Raw genomic sequence first — 13,747 nt, forward strand, 5'->3', positions numbered from 1 at the left:
ATAAAAGCTGTAAGGCTGAACAGTACAGTTAAGTTTAAGTGCTCAGTCATAGGTGCGTGAAGAGAGAAGTGTTTTAAATCTGGATTTAAAAATTGATACGTTTGGGACTAAGATCTAAGATCTTCTGGTAGTTTATTCCAGTTGTGTACAGCATAACTGCTAAACGCAGCTTCTTTAGTTTGGACTCTGGGCTCTACTAGCTGACCTGTGTTTATGGATCTAAGAGCCCTGCTCGGTTTATATTCTTCAAACATATCAGATATGTATTCGAGGCCTAAACCATTCATAAACTAAAAACTAAAAGCAACACTTGAAAATCTATTCTGTAACTGACTGGAAGCCAATGTTAAGAACCGGAGTGATGTGCTCTGTTCTCTTGGTCCTGGTTAACATTCTAGAAGCAGCATTCTAAATGAGCTGCAGCTGTTTTACAATCTTTTTGGGAGTCCAGTTAAGAGGCCATTACAGTAGTCAACCCTACTAGAGATAAAAGCATGGATGAGCTTCTCTTGGTTTTTTAGGACACCAAGCCTTTGATTCTGTCTATATATTTAAGATGATAGAATGCTGTTTGGGTGACTGCTTTGATATGACTGTTAAATGTGATGTCTCAGTCTATCAGCACACCAAGATTACGCACTTGATCCCTGGTTTTAAGGTCCAAGAATTCAGCTCTTTACTAATACCTGTTCTTTTATTTTTGTTGCCAAACACAATAATCTCTTTATCTTGGTTTAATTATAGACACTTTTGGTTCATCCAGGTATTTATGTGCTCTATTCAGTGACAACATGAGTCTATTGAGCTGTTGTCATATGGTTTGAGAGTCATATATATTTGAGTATCATCAGCATAGCTGTGGTAGTTAATGTTGATGTTGTGTAGAATTTGGCCCAAAGGTAGCATATAGAGATTGAACAGAAGTGGTCCGAGAACTGATCCCTGGGGAACTCTGCATGTCATAGCCACCCTATCAGATTCATGATTACCAGTGGTGACCAAGTAACTCTGGCCATCTAGATCAGATCTGAACCAATCAAGGACTGCCCCGGAAATTCCTACACAATTTTCAAGCCTATCTACAAGTGTTCTATAATCTACAGCAAGGGTCGGCAACAGGCGGCCCGCGGGCCAAGACTGGCCCGCCAGTAATATTTTCTGGGCCGCCAGATTATTTTGGAAGTCCGTTTTTTAATTTTTTTTTATCAGCCTATTTTAATTTCACAATAACGGTTTACAAATAGTATCATTCCTTCAATCGTTTTTATTTTGTTAAAACCAAAAATAAAAAAATGAAAAAGGACTCTCCATTATTTATTTCCTGAACTAATCGTTTTCCCATTTTCTGATTGTGTGCTCAGATCAAAAATCTGCTTACCGCTTGCACTGTTAACTGTGGCGCGTCTGTTAACTTCTTAAGCAATACGTTTAATAAGGTAATCTATTATTTTTCTGACAAACAAATTACTGAAACGGGTAAATGAAATGGTAGATTTAAATAAATAAGAAACAAAATTTTAATAAAAAGAAACACAATTTAAATAAAGAAAAATTAAATTTAAATAAAGACAAAACGGAATATAGCTATATAAAGAAAAATTTTAAAACTAAATTTAAATAGGCCTATAGAAAAATAAAGTTTAAATAAAGACAAAACAGAATTTAAATAAAGAAAAACGAAAAAAACTAAATTTAAATAATAAAAAGTGAAAAATAAATGAACAAGTTATTCTGGGTTTTTTCCTTTTAGTTCAGGAAATAATTTTATCATCTTATTTTTATTTTAAAAAAACAATAAAAAATGATACACATGATTACACGAATATAGGCTATGCCTACTGCGGGCGCATACAGACAAAAAAAACAGCAGAACAAACATTTTTTGTAGCAATTTTTAATGTAATCTGAAATGTTGCTTGATGAAAGATTGGATACTAATAAAAAAAAAAAAATGGGGTCGAATAAGACACGTAGCGTCGTAGCCTAAGTGTGGCAACAACAGCTTAACAGTAGCACATATTTTGGCCACGGCGCGACACCCATGAACAGAAACAAAACTTCGGAATAAATATGGATAGAACATGGATTACGGACAACACAACGGGAGGTCCAGGTAGGCTACAGAGGTCTAGCCACCTGAAACGACATGAAGAATAATATTTCAGAACCATTTTAGTGACATTCAAACTGCAATCTGACAATAAAATATAAGTTGCTATTGATAAGGTACTCACTTAATGTGAAAACTGCCCTCTTTCATTCGCTACAATGCTTCGGATGTCTGGTGTTACATTTGTTACTGATATCCGCAGGGAGTTCTCAAGGTTTGTGTGTGTCAGTCGATTCCTCTCATATGTCTTTATTGCATTCATTGATGAGAAGGCAGACTTGCAGGTATAGGTGGAAGGGAACATTGTCAACACATAAAACGCAAGGTTCTTGATTGTGCTGTACTCCTCTGAGCATGCCACCCAAAAGGCACTCAGGGACTCTGCAGATCTGAATGCATCTTTGATCAGAGAGGTTGTTTGGAAATCAATTAACTCCATCTCAAATTTAGCCTCATCCAATGATGGGAGGATTGTTTTGACCAGGGTGGAGAATTCTCCGCTAGGTCGGGTTGTGAGAGGGTCACGCACAAAAGCAATTACTTCATTCGGGACGGAAAAGTCCTCCAACCTAGAAGAGAAGTTGGCTCGGAGTTGCTTGATGAAGTCTCCCATCAGTCCAGTCACTCGTCTTGCCTGTGTTTTTAGTGTACTAAAATGTAGAAGCCTGCCAGTTGATATGTCGGACTCTAACAACCCCAGCTTGACGGTGAATGCTTGGAGCCTTTCAACCATGTCCACGATGGTTTTGTCTTTTCCCTGTAGCTGCATGTTAAGATTGTTTAAATGGCCAAATATGTCAGTTAAAAATGCAACATTGGACATGAACTTCTCATCCTCCAGAAAGACAAGGTGATCTGCTGCTGTCTTACTCTTGCTAGATATAAGGAATGCCTTCACCTTCAGTAGCGCACAGAAGCGGTCTAACGCTTTGCCCTTGCTTAGCCAGCGCACATCATTGTGCAGCAGCAGATCGTCGTGGGTGGCCTCCTCTGAATCTGCCACAAGCTGCCGGAAAAGCCGGTGCTGGGTGCTTGATGTACCCCTGACAAAATTGATGACACGCATTACTTTATCCATAACTGCCTTCAGCTCACCACTGAGCTTTGCACAAAGTACACTCTTAGTCCCAAACGTATGGATAAGACAATGCAGCCCATGCATTTGGGGGGCGATCTCTTTCAACCTGCTCACCAAACCTCTGTGTTTACCCACCATAGCAGGAGCCCCGTCTGTCACGAGTAGGTTGACTTTCTCAAATGACAATGAATGCCGTTCAAACACTTTTGACAGTTCAGTGAATATAATATCTCCAGTGGTGTTCCCCTCCAAAGGAATAAGAGACAGCAAATCTTCCCTAAACTGCTTCCCATCAAAATACCTGACAAAGACACACATCTGGGCAACATCTGTGTTGTCAGTGCTCTCGTCTACCGCTAAGGAGAAGTCATTAGTCTTTTTGAGATCACTGATAACGACTCCCTGCACAGCATCAGACAACGCCTCTATGCGGCGGGTAGCGGTCCTTGCAGAAAGGGGCACCTGTTTGACAGAGGCAATGATTCCATCCATGGACTTGTCGACAGCCAATTCCTCCAACACTGCAACCATGACTTCTTTAAAAAGCTCTGCGTCGGTGAAAGGCCTGTTGTTTCGTGCGAGCAACCAAGACGCTTTGAGAGACGCACTTGTCGCTTTTTGTTGCGATGTGAAACTCCGCATTAGGATCCTGCTGCCCTGAGCATAACCTTGTGCCAGCGCTTCAATTTTGCTCTTTCTTGCCTCTGATTGAAGTGGATATGCAGCCTTGAAGCTTCCATGCTTTGTCTCGTGGTGCCGTCTTATGTTATATTCTTTGCAAACAGCGACAACTTCTTTGCAAATCAGACACACTGGCTTTGCATTTTTGAAATCCGGTAAAATGAACGCAAAACTCTCTTTCCATTCCTCTTTAAATACTCTATTTTCGTCATCAACTTTCCTCTTAAGATTTTTGGACAAAGACATTTTATCCTAGCTAACTTCACTCTGCACGCTAATTATTTGTAACAACACATATACAACACATATCATGTGATGAGGTGGGTGACATGGAATTAAAGACCCCGTGTTCAAAAGAAGCCGATCACTGTCAAAATATTGTAAGCTACAAATGTATTATTCACATCACAGTAAATATTGTAGCTTACTATATTTTTTTATTTTAATTTAATTTGTTTAGTTTTTTTTTAGACTAGAGATTTAATTTGAATCCATAGGCCTACTCTGTGTAGCTGGCCCGCCATGTACTGGCTAAAAAAAAAATTGGCCCGCGGCCAAAGTTACTTGCCGACCCCTGATCTACAGTGTCAAATTCTGCACTGAGATCTAATAGAACCAAAACTGTTATTTCATCCAAATCAGTATTCAGCAGTATATCATTTAAAACATTAATCAGGTCCGTTTCAGTACTGTGGTGAGGTCGGTGAAGATAACCTTCTCAATGATCTTGGCTATAAAAGGGAGATTTGACACAGGTCTATAGTTGTTTAATATACAGTGGATATAAAAAGTCTACACGCCCCTGCCAGGTTGCCAGGTTCTTGTGACAAGAGTGAGACAAAGATAAATCATGTCAGAACTTTTTCCACTTTTAATGTGACATATAATATGAACTATTAAATTAAAAAACTAACTGAAATCTACTAGGGGGAAAAATTAAAAATAAAAACCTTACAATAACCTAGTTGCACAAGTGTGCACACCCTATTACAACTGGGGATGTGGCTGTGTTCAGAATTAACCAATCACATTCAAATTAATGTTAAATAGAAGTCATTACACACCTGCTATCATTTAAAGTGACTTGGATTAATCACAAATAAAGTTCAGCTGTTCTTGTAAGATTTTCATGACATTGTCTTAGTTGCATCTCAGAGCATTAGCCATGGTCCGCAGAGAGCTTCCAAAGTATCATAGGGATCTCATTGTTGAAAGATATCAGTCAGGAGAAGGGTACGAAATAATTTCCAAAGTATTAGATATGCCATGGAACACAAAGAAGACAGTCATCATCAAGTGGAGAAAACAAGGCACAACAGAGACTTTACCAAGAACTGGACCTACCTCCAAAATGTATGAAAAGACGAGAAGAAAAGTGGTCAGGGAGGCTTCCAAGAGGCCATCATTTTTGGCCATAATTCCAAAATATGTTTGGCGCAAAAACAAAACTGGGCATCACCCAAAGAACACCATACGCACAGTGAAGCATGGTGGTGGCAGCATCATACTTTCTTCAGCTGGAACTGGGGCCTTAGTCATGGTAGAGGGAATTATGAACAGTTCCAAATACCAGGCAATTTTGGCACAAAACCTTCAGGCGTCTGTTAGAAATCTGAGGATGAAGTTCACCTTTCAGCACGACAACGACCCAAATAGACTCCTACCCAAAAAGACTGAGTGCTGTAATAAAATCAAAAGGTGCTTCAACAAAGTATTAGTTTAAGGGTGTGCACACTTATCCAACCAGGTTATTGTGATTATTAAATTTTTTTTCTCAAAGATTGCAGTTTGTTTTTCAATTGAATTGTTCACGTTATAGGTCACATTAAAGGTGAAAAAAGTTCTGAAATGATTTATCTTTGTCTCATTCTTTTACATCACAAGAACCTCGCATTTTAACAGGGGTGTGTAGACTTTTTATATCCACTGTAGATGCATCCAGTGTTCTCTTTTTTAATAATGGCAGCTGTTTTTAGAGACGTTGGGAAAATGCCTGATTGCAGAGAGCCATTAACTATTTTACTGTAGGTCCATTGTTGTATAGTTACATTTTTTTTTTTAAGTCTCATGGCAGTGTGTCGAGATAAAATGTGGAAGCTTTAAAAACTTTTTCTTCAAGAGATTTTATATCAATTGTATTAAATTGCGACATAATAACCAAGTTTTGTTTTGGTGTTCGTACTGACGGTACAGTGTCCTTGTTAGGCTGTGTTGTTCTGATGGTTCACTACATTTCACAGTGGACATGAGTTCTAATGCTATCTGCTTTATTGGGTTTGTAAGCTTGTCGACCATGACAAAATAGAGTGTGGGTATTGTTAATATTCTTTTTGATAAATCCTGATACATTTTGCTGTCTGGCCCTGCGTAACTCATTGTTGAAGCTACCAAGGCTTTGTTTACAGATGTCATAGTGAAATTGAAGTTTATTTTTCCTCCACTTACATTCCACTTTCCCTAATTCTCTTTTCAGGGTGGTTACCATCATGGTGGTTCTCCATTTAAGCCCAGCACTGAGCAGCTTAATTGGCATCCGCCAGAGAACACCAGAATTGGCAGGTCTGCCACTGGTGCCCCTTCCTCTTCTCAGATGAGAGCAGGTCACGCTGAGCACATGTGACAGACGTGAAAAATTATGGAGACTCCATGGTGAATATTATGCTGCCTGCTACATAATCCAGCATGAGATGTTTGGCAGTGGGTCAGTGATGGTCTAGGGAGGCATATCCTTGGAGAGTACCACAAACCTCCACATGCTAGCCAACCCTGACTGCTTGTTAGGTAGAGGGATTAAATCCTCAGAATCATAGTCCGTGTGATTTCAATTGTTTATGTTGGATTTCAGTGTTTGAATACACCGCTCAATTGGTTGGTGATTTTGGTTTCCATTGACCATTATTATGTCTTATTTTCTCAACGAATTACACAATGTCCAGTAAATATTTTGATCTTTAATATATTTTGTTCATCAAGACCCAGTTTTAGATTGATCTGTTCCCTTAATTGTTTTGAGCAGTGTATATGATTCCATATGTGATATTTCCTAGTTTTTCATGTCTTTGCAATTACTCAACAATGTGGAAAATAGTACAAATTTAAATGAAGAAATACTCTGGTGTGTCCAAACTTTTGACTGGTACTGTACAATTCTTCTACAGAGAAATGTTGATCTTAGTTGAAAGTGAGATCTATGTAGGGCAACAACAAATGTCTGAGGCTTTGAAGTGTTGTCTGGTATAGTTTGCACTCAACCAACTGCTTTTGTTGCTTTGGAAATACAATGTTGAACTGGAGATTTCCTAGGAGAAAAGTGAAGAAAGGAAGTCAATACTATCATGTCATTGTTTAGCTGACAACTACTAATGTGTTGACTCAAACTACAGTTGACACCTGTAAGATCTTGGACATGAGACAATAGGTAGATGGAGAGGGAAGCTGTTTTTTATTCAGGTGCATGTGTCCCTTGTGTGAAGTATAGGTGGGGTGATATGTGAACTGTGTGGGCTAATGGACATTGTGTGTGTTGGGTATTAGTAACAGGTGTATTGCAGGTGTTGATTGGAAACCTGACATTTACACAGACTGGCCCAAGTATCTGCAGGGGAGTGATGCAGGGCACGAGTGGAGAGATGATGATGAGTTACCTTACGTGTACTTCCATGAGTTACCTTACGCGTGGGTTGACTGATGTAGCATGCAATGTGTGTATAGGGTATTTTGCTGTCTATACCCTTACTAGTCTGCGGTATGCTTGTGCTGTTTTAAGGGTGAATAGCCTGGGATTTTCTGTGTGAAACTGTCTTCGCCTGTAACCGTGGTTGTGGGGTTGTTCAGTGGCTTGCGGTCAACTGAAACCGGACGACCCAGAAGTTATCCAAAAATTAGTTACTGTACAATGCATTGGTCTACCAGAACCTAATTATGTGAAAGTACACTGTGGTGAACTCTTCAATAAGAAATATGCTAAAGTGTATATACTGTGTGTTTCCTGGGGAACAATCTGAACTGGGTGTCAGTGACACATGCATGTCTTCATAGATGTTACAGCCTTCTCACTTTGCTCTTGAGTCTGCCTGTTTTTTTGTGCATCACTTCCTGTATATTTACACACCCATCTGTTTCCTGTATTTCTCAGAAGAATGTAGATGGCTGACATAACTGTTTCCATAGTACTCTACATAATGTTTAAACACATATGATACACAATTTCACATTATTTTCAAGTAGAGCACAACTGCTTTGCTGGTGGCTTGTGGTCATATTACATTCTCATTATGATCCATAACAAAGCTGTGTCCTTGCAATTTACGGCTCAGTTTTGATGTGGAGATGCTTCTATGTGTAATTCAGCATAGCACACTGAAAAACCTCCAGCTGACCTTATTAAAACAGTAAGTATATACAAACCTGATTCCAAAAAAGTTGGGACACTGTACAATTGTGAATAAAAACAGAATGCAATGATGTGGAAGTTTCAAATTTCAATATTTTATTCAGAATACAACATAGATGACATATCAACTGCTTAAACTGAGAAAATCATTTTAAGGGAAAAATAAGTTGATTTTAAATTTCATGGCATCAACACATCTCAAAAAAGTTGGGACAAGGCCATGTTTACCACTGTGTGGCATTCCCTCTTCTTTTTATAACAGACTGCAAACGTCTGGGGACTGAGGAGACAAGTTGCTCAAGTTTATGAATAGGAATGTTGTCCCATTCTTGTCTAATACAGGCTTCTAGTTGCTCAACTGTCTTAGGTCTTCTTTGTCGCACCTTCCTCTTTATGATGCTGTGAAAGATCTGGACTGCAGGCTGGCCATTTCAGTACCCGGATCCTTCTTCTATGCAGCCATGACATTGTAATTGATGCAGTATGTGGTCTGGCATTATCATGTTGGAAAATGCAAGGTCTTCCCTGAAAGAGACGACGTCTGGATGGGAGCAAATGTTGTTCTAGAACTTGGATATAACTGTCAGCATTGATGGTGCCTTTCCAGATGTGTAGGCTACCCATGCCACACAAACTCATGCAACCCCATACCATCAGAGATGCAGGCTTCTGAACTGAGCGCTGATAACAACTTGGGTTGTCCTTGTCCTCTTTAGTCCGGATGACATGATTAGTCTGACCACAGAACACTTTTCCACTTTGCCACACTTTTCACAGTTTGCTGATTTTTTGACCTATAGAGTTTTAGCCGGCAACGGCGAATGGCACGGTGGATTGTGTTCACTGACAATGTTTTGTGGAAGTATTCTTGAGCCCATGTTGTGATTTCCATTACAGTATCATTCCTGTATGTGATGCAGTGCCGTCTGAGGGCCCAAAGATCACGGGCATCCAGTATGGTTTTCCGGCCTTGACCCTTACGCACAGAGATTGTTCCAGATTCTCTGAATCTTAGGATGATATTATGCACTGTAGATGATGATAACTTCAAACTCATTGCAATTTTTCTCTGAGAAACTCCTTTCTGATATTGCTCCACTATTTTTCGCCAGGGGAATTGGTAATCGGCGGGGGAATTGGGCGAATTGGTGATCCTCTGCCCATCTTGACTTCTGAGAGACACTGCCACTCTGAGAGGCTCTTTTTATACCCAATCATGTTGCCAATTTACATAATATGTTGCAAATTGGTCCTCCAGTTGTTCCTTATCTGTACATTTAACTTTTTTGGCCTCTTAGTGCTACCTGTCCCAACTTTTTTGGAATGTGTAGCTCTCATGAAATCCAAAATGAGCCAATATTTGGCACAACATTACAAAATGTCTCACTTTCAACATTCGATATGTTATCAATATTCTATTGTGAATTAAATATAAGTTTATGAGATTTTTAAATTATTCAATTCCTTTTTTACTCACAATTTGTACAGTGTCCCAAATTTTTTGGAATCAGTTTGTTTAAAAAAAAACTATATATACAAAATTGTTCAAAAGATTTGGGTCACTGTTCAAAAGTTTTGGGTCAATACAGTGTAGACATTGTTAATGTTGGAAATAACTATTGTAACTGGAAGCTGATTTTCAATGGAATATCTACATAGGCATACAGTGCCCATTATCAACAACCATCAGTCCTGCGTTCCAATGGATTGTTGTAAAATGCTAAATCCAGATTTATCATTTTAAAAGGCTAATTGATCATTAGAAAATCCTTCTGTGATTATGTTAGCACCACTGAACACTGCTGTGCTTATTAAAGAAGAAATAAAACTGTCTTTCTTTAGTCTGGTTCAGTATCTTCAGCATCAGTGTTTGTAGGTTCGATTACAGGCTGAAAATGGTCAAAAACAAAGAACGTTCTCATAAAACTTGTCAGTCTATTGTTGTTCAGAGAAATGAAGGCTATTCCATACAAGAAATTGCAGAGAAACTGAAGATCTCTTGTAGGGACATGTAGCACTCCCTTCACTGAAAAACTCAAACTGGCACTAACCAAAATAGAAAGAGGAGTCTGAGGCCCCAGTGCACAACTGAGAAAGTGGACAAATACAATATAAAGTCTAGTTTGAGAAACAGACACCTCACAGGTCCTCAACCGGCAGCTTCATTAAAAAATACACACTTCATTAAATAATACACTCCGGCCTTCTAGGCTGTGTTCTTTCTCTGTCCAGTGTCTGTGTCCTTTTTCCTATCTTAATCTTTTCTTTTTATTGGCCAGTCTGAGATATACAGCTTTTTCTTTGCAACTCTGCGTATATTGGATGGCTGAACATTTTCCAGTGTGTTTTAACTGAACCATTTGACCAAGGTCGTTTTTTTCACCCCCAAAACAATGTATGACAGGACTTTGACCTTATCAGTATACGATACGTTCAAGCGAACGTACAGTATAAGATACATTATCAAGATTTATTTCCTTCTCTGATCTGCAGTGTAGTCCTGGACTAGACAGGTGTTACATCTCAGTTTTTTGTCCATCTATGCAGTCTACATAAATGGTAAAGATGTGATTTCTAGACTTTTCTCAGTTCATACAGTTGTAGATTTTTTCAGATTAAGGACAAGCTGGCATTAATTTCTGCTTCAGAGGAAACATTGTAAGGCTAAGGTTGTGAATTAGAGTTTAGTGCCATCATTTCAACTAAAATGAATCAAGAGACTCCGTATTCATGAGGTGACTGGCATGATACAACCACTGATATGTCTGGTTTTTCCCAAAAGGGACATTCTCATTGCATATACTGCATGTTGTTTTTGAGCACTAGTGCAGTTTTATTTCCCCAGACCAGACTGCCTACTTACTAAAGTGTCAGATTCAGACTGTTGTAAGCAGGCTACAAACGTATTAGTCAAAGATAAAATGCACTTTGAAAATGTATTTAAATGGTGATGGATAAATGGTTGTTTGATAATACAGCTTTTAGTGCAAGAAAGCTGCAAAAAGTCACTATCAATACAAAGGAGTTATTGTAAAAATTCTGTATTAGCATGTTTCAATTTCCCCTCTTTGTCTCCTTTAAAACATGCACATGCAAAGCATAAATGGTTTGTAATTAATTGATTCCAGGGTTGAACAAACTTGTTCTCTTTCTGGATGGCCAAAGCTGTGTATTATTTCTTGATTCCTAGAAAAAACTAAACTAAGTTTACCTGAAACCAGGTAACCTGTCTACAATAGCTACGAGCTGATCCTAACATCCTGATGGCTTGTGAATTCCAATGCTAATAACATTTTTTATTCATCTCATACTGTTCCAGATTGGTATCTACAAGGCCGTAGCTAACGCAGGGAAAGGTGGGTATGATTCACGGGACCCACAGCTTGGCAGGGCCCACCAATCGTAATAATGTCAATGTTATCTATAAGTTAAGGAGCCCAGGCATATATCTTTTCTGGGGGCCCAAGATTCCGAGCTACGGCCCTGGCTATGTAACAAAGGAGATCAAAAGGGACAAACCCAGGGTAATGAGCATAATAAAGTGTGACTTATGTAGAGCAGGAAAAGGGTGATTATTCAATTGGTGTGAATTTAGATGGCTCTAGCATGTCTTCAGGTTGGGTACTAAATGAGGGGAAAACTTGAAGAGCCGTTTTGATGTTCTTAAAAAATTTGTAGCCTAATTAAATGTTCACTACTTGTGATAAAAAAAAGGTTAGAGAGATACTCACCCTTCACACAATGCCATGTATTACACCAGTGTTGGATTTCCTGGTATCTCTCAAATGTTCTTTCTTATTGAAGGAGATGTTTTGGTGATGTGAATGTTTGGGCTGCCTGGTGACATTAGGGCTCTGCAGAAAACCCCAGCCTAACTGGTGAGTACGGGCAGAGAACAAGGCGATACACCTGTCTTCACTAATTGAGCTTGTTTCTCTGCCCTGAAAACCGGGCCGAACTGTCAAGGAGGTTGGCTAAAGAAGCCCGAACTCAAGTATCAAAAGCTCACTGTGACACAAGGAGCAATGGCACCTGCAGAAAGGAGTTTCATCGGCTGGAGAATATGGACTATAGACTACTTCAAAAAAGCTCTTATCACCGCTGGTTCCATAATAAAGGTCCATGTTTTTGTGAGGTGTTATGCATATAAAGGGCTGGTTTTGCAGACACAGATTAAGCCTAGTCTAGGACTAAAAAAAGAAGCTCAGTTTTCTATTGAACTAGATTTTTTCATCCTATAGTAGGCTTAATCCGTGTCTGCGAAACCGGCTCTAAGTGTAATGGGGACTGTTTCAAAGAACCAGATTAAGCCTAGACTAGGACAAAAAAAACAAGCTCTGTTTTCTATTGAACAAGATTTTTTCCTCCTAGACTAGGCTTAATCTGTGTCTGCGAAACCAGCCTGTAAAGTTTACACAAGTTCCAGCCTTCAGTTTATGTAAGCTATGCTATGAATTCAGGACTTCAGTTTCAGTCATTTGTAAGGAAGAAGAAGTTGAAACCTTTGTCTACCTAGACTGATTTCTGTATAATAAAAGAGACGTTATAGGAAAATAACACAGAGGTTGTTTGGTCAATAAAAAAACAATTTCAAATCCCGTTTTTACTTCAGCATTCAGCAGTTGTCAAAGTTATTTTACAGATACCAATTCTGGAAACCCAAGGAGCAACCAACAACAAGAATTGATGCACTGGCTCTAGGAAAAAAATAGATAATATGCTTTGAATCTAGAAAGAAACCTAAAGATGAGCTAAAGACGAGTCTGAGGCATGGCCAGTCCTTTTCTGGCTGCACCAGGAGAGAAAATTACTTTTTTGGTACATTTTTTAATGTTAGCAGAAAGTAGGTCATTAAATATAGGTGGGCAGTGTCCAGAGTGTTTAGGCCGAATCAATCTGCTGCACATCCACCATGAAAAAGCATAGATTATTTTAAATAGATTTTTGGATTTTAAGAATCCAAACAAGCATCCCAATTTTTTACCTAGTCATATTAGACATTTTTGGTACATTTAGGAGGCCTGCATCTTGTGACTGTAGCGTATGTGTAGGTATGTACAGCAAGACAAATTCAGAGAGATAAGTTTGTATGGATAAGTCCATGTAATGTTTGGCTGGTTTATGTTATTTGTTGTGCATGTATGTTTTTTTGGGGGGTTCGTTTGGCACCTGAACTATTAAGTTATCCAGTCAACTTTCACACCCTTTTGCATGGAATACACAGTTCCACTCTCAAACCCCCACCAGCATCCATAGCTAGTGAGCTTGATGCTTCTGAAACCTAAGATAAAACACAGATGACAGATCAATTTAAAACCTTTTACAGTTTTAGTTTTGCATGTCCACCAAAAACATTTAATTATATTGCCTAATTCATTATTCAGCTTTTCAAGTTCAGTCAAAAAATAAAAATTAAATAAAAAAACCTGCACCAGGTCGCAGACAATGATTTCTTCGGTTTGGTCATCCATAAATCTGAATATGT

This window comes from Esox lucius, chromosome 16 (genome assembly GCF_011004845.1).
Source record: "Esox lucius isolate fEsoLuc1 chromosome 16, fEsoLuc1.pri, whole genome shotgun sequence".
In the NCBI taxonomy this organism is placed as follows: Eukaryota; Metazoa; Chordata; class Actinopteri; order Esociformes; family Esocidae; genus Esox; species Esox lucius.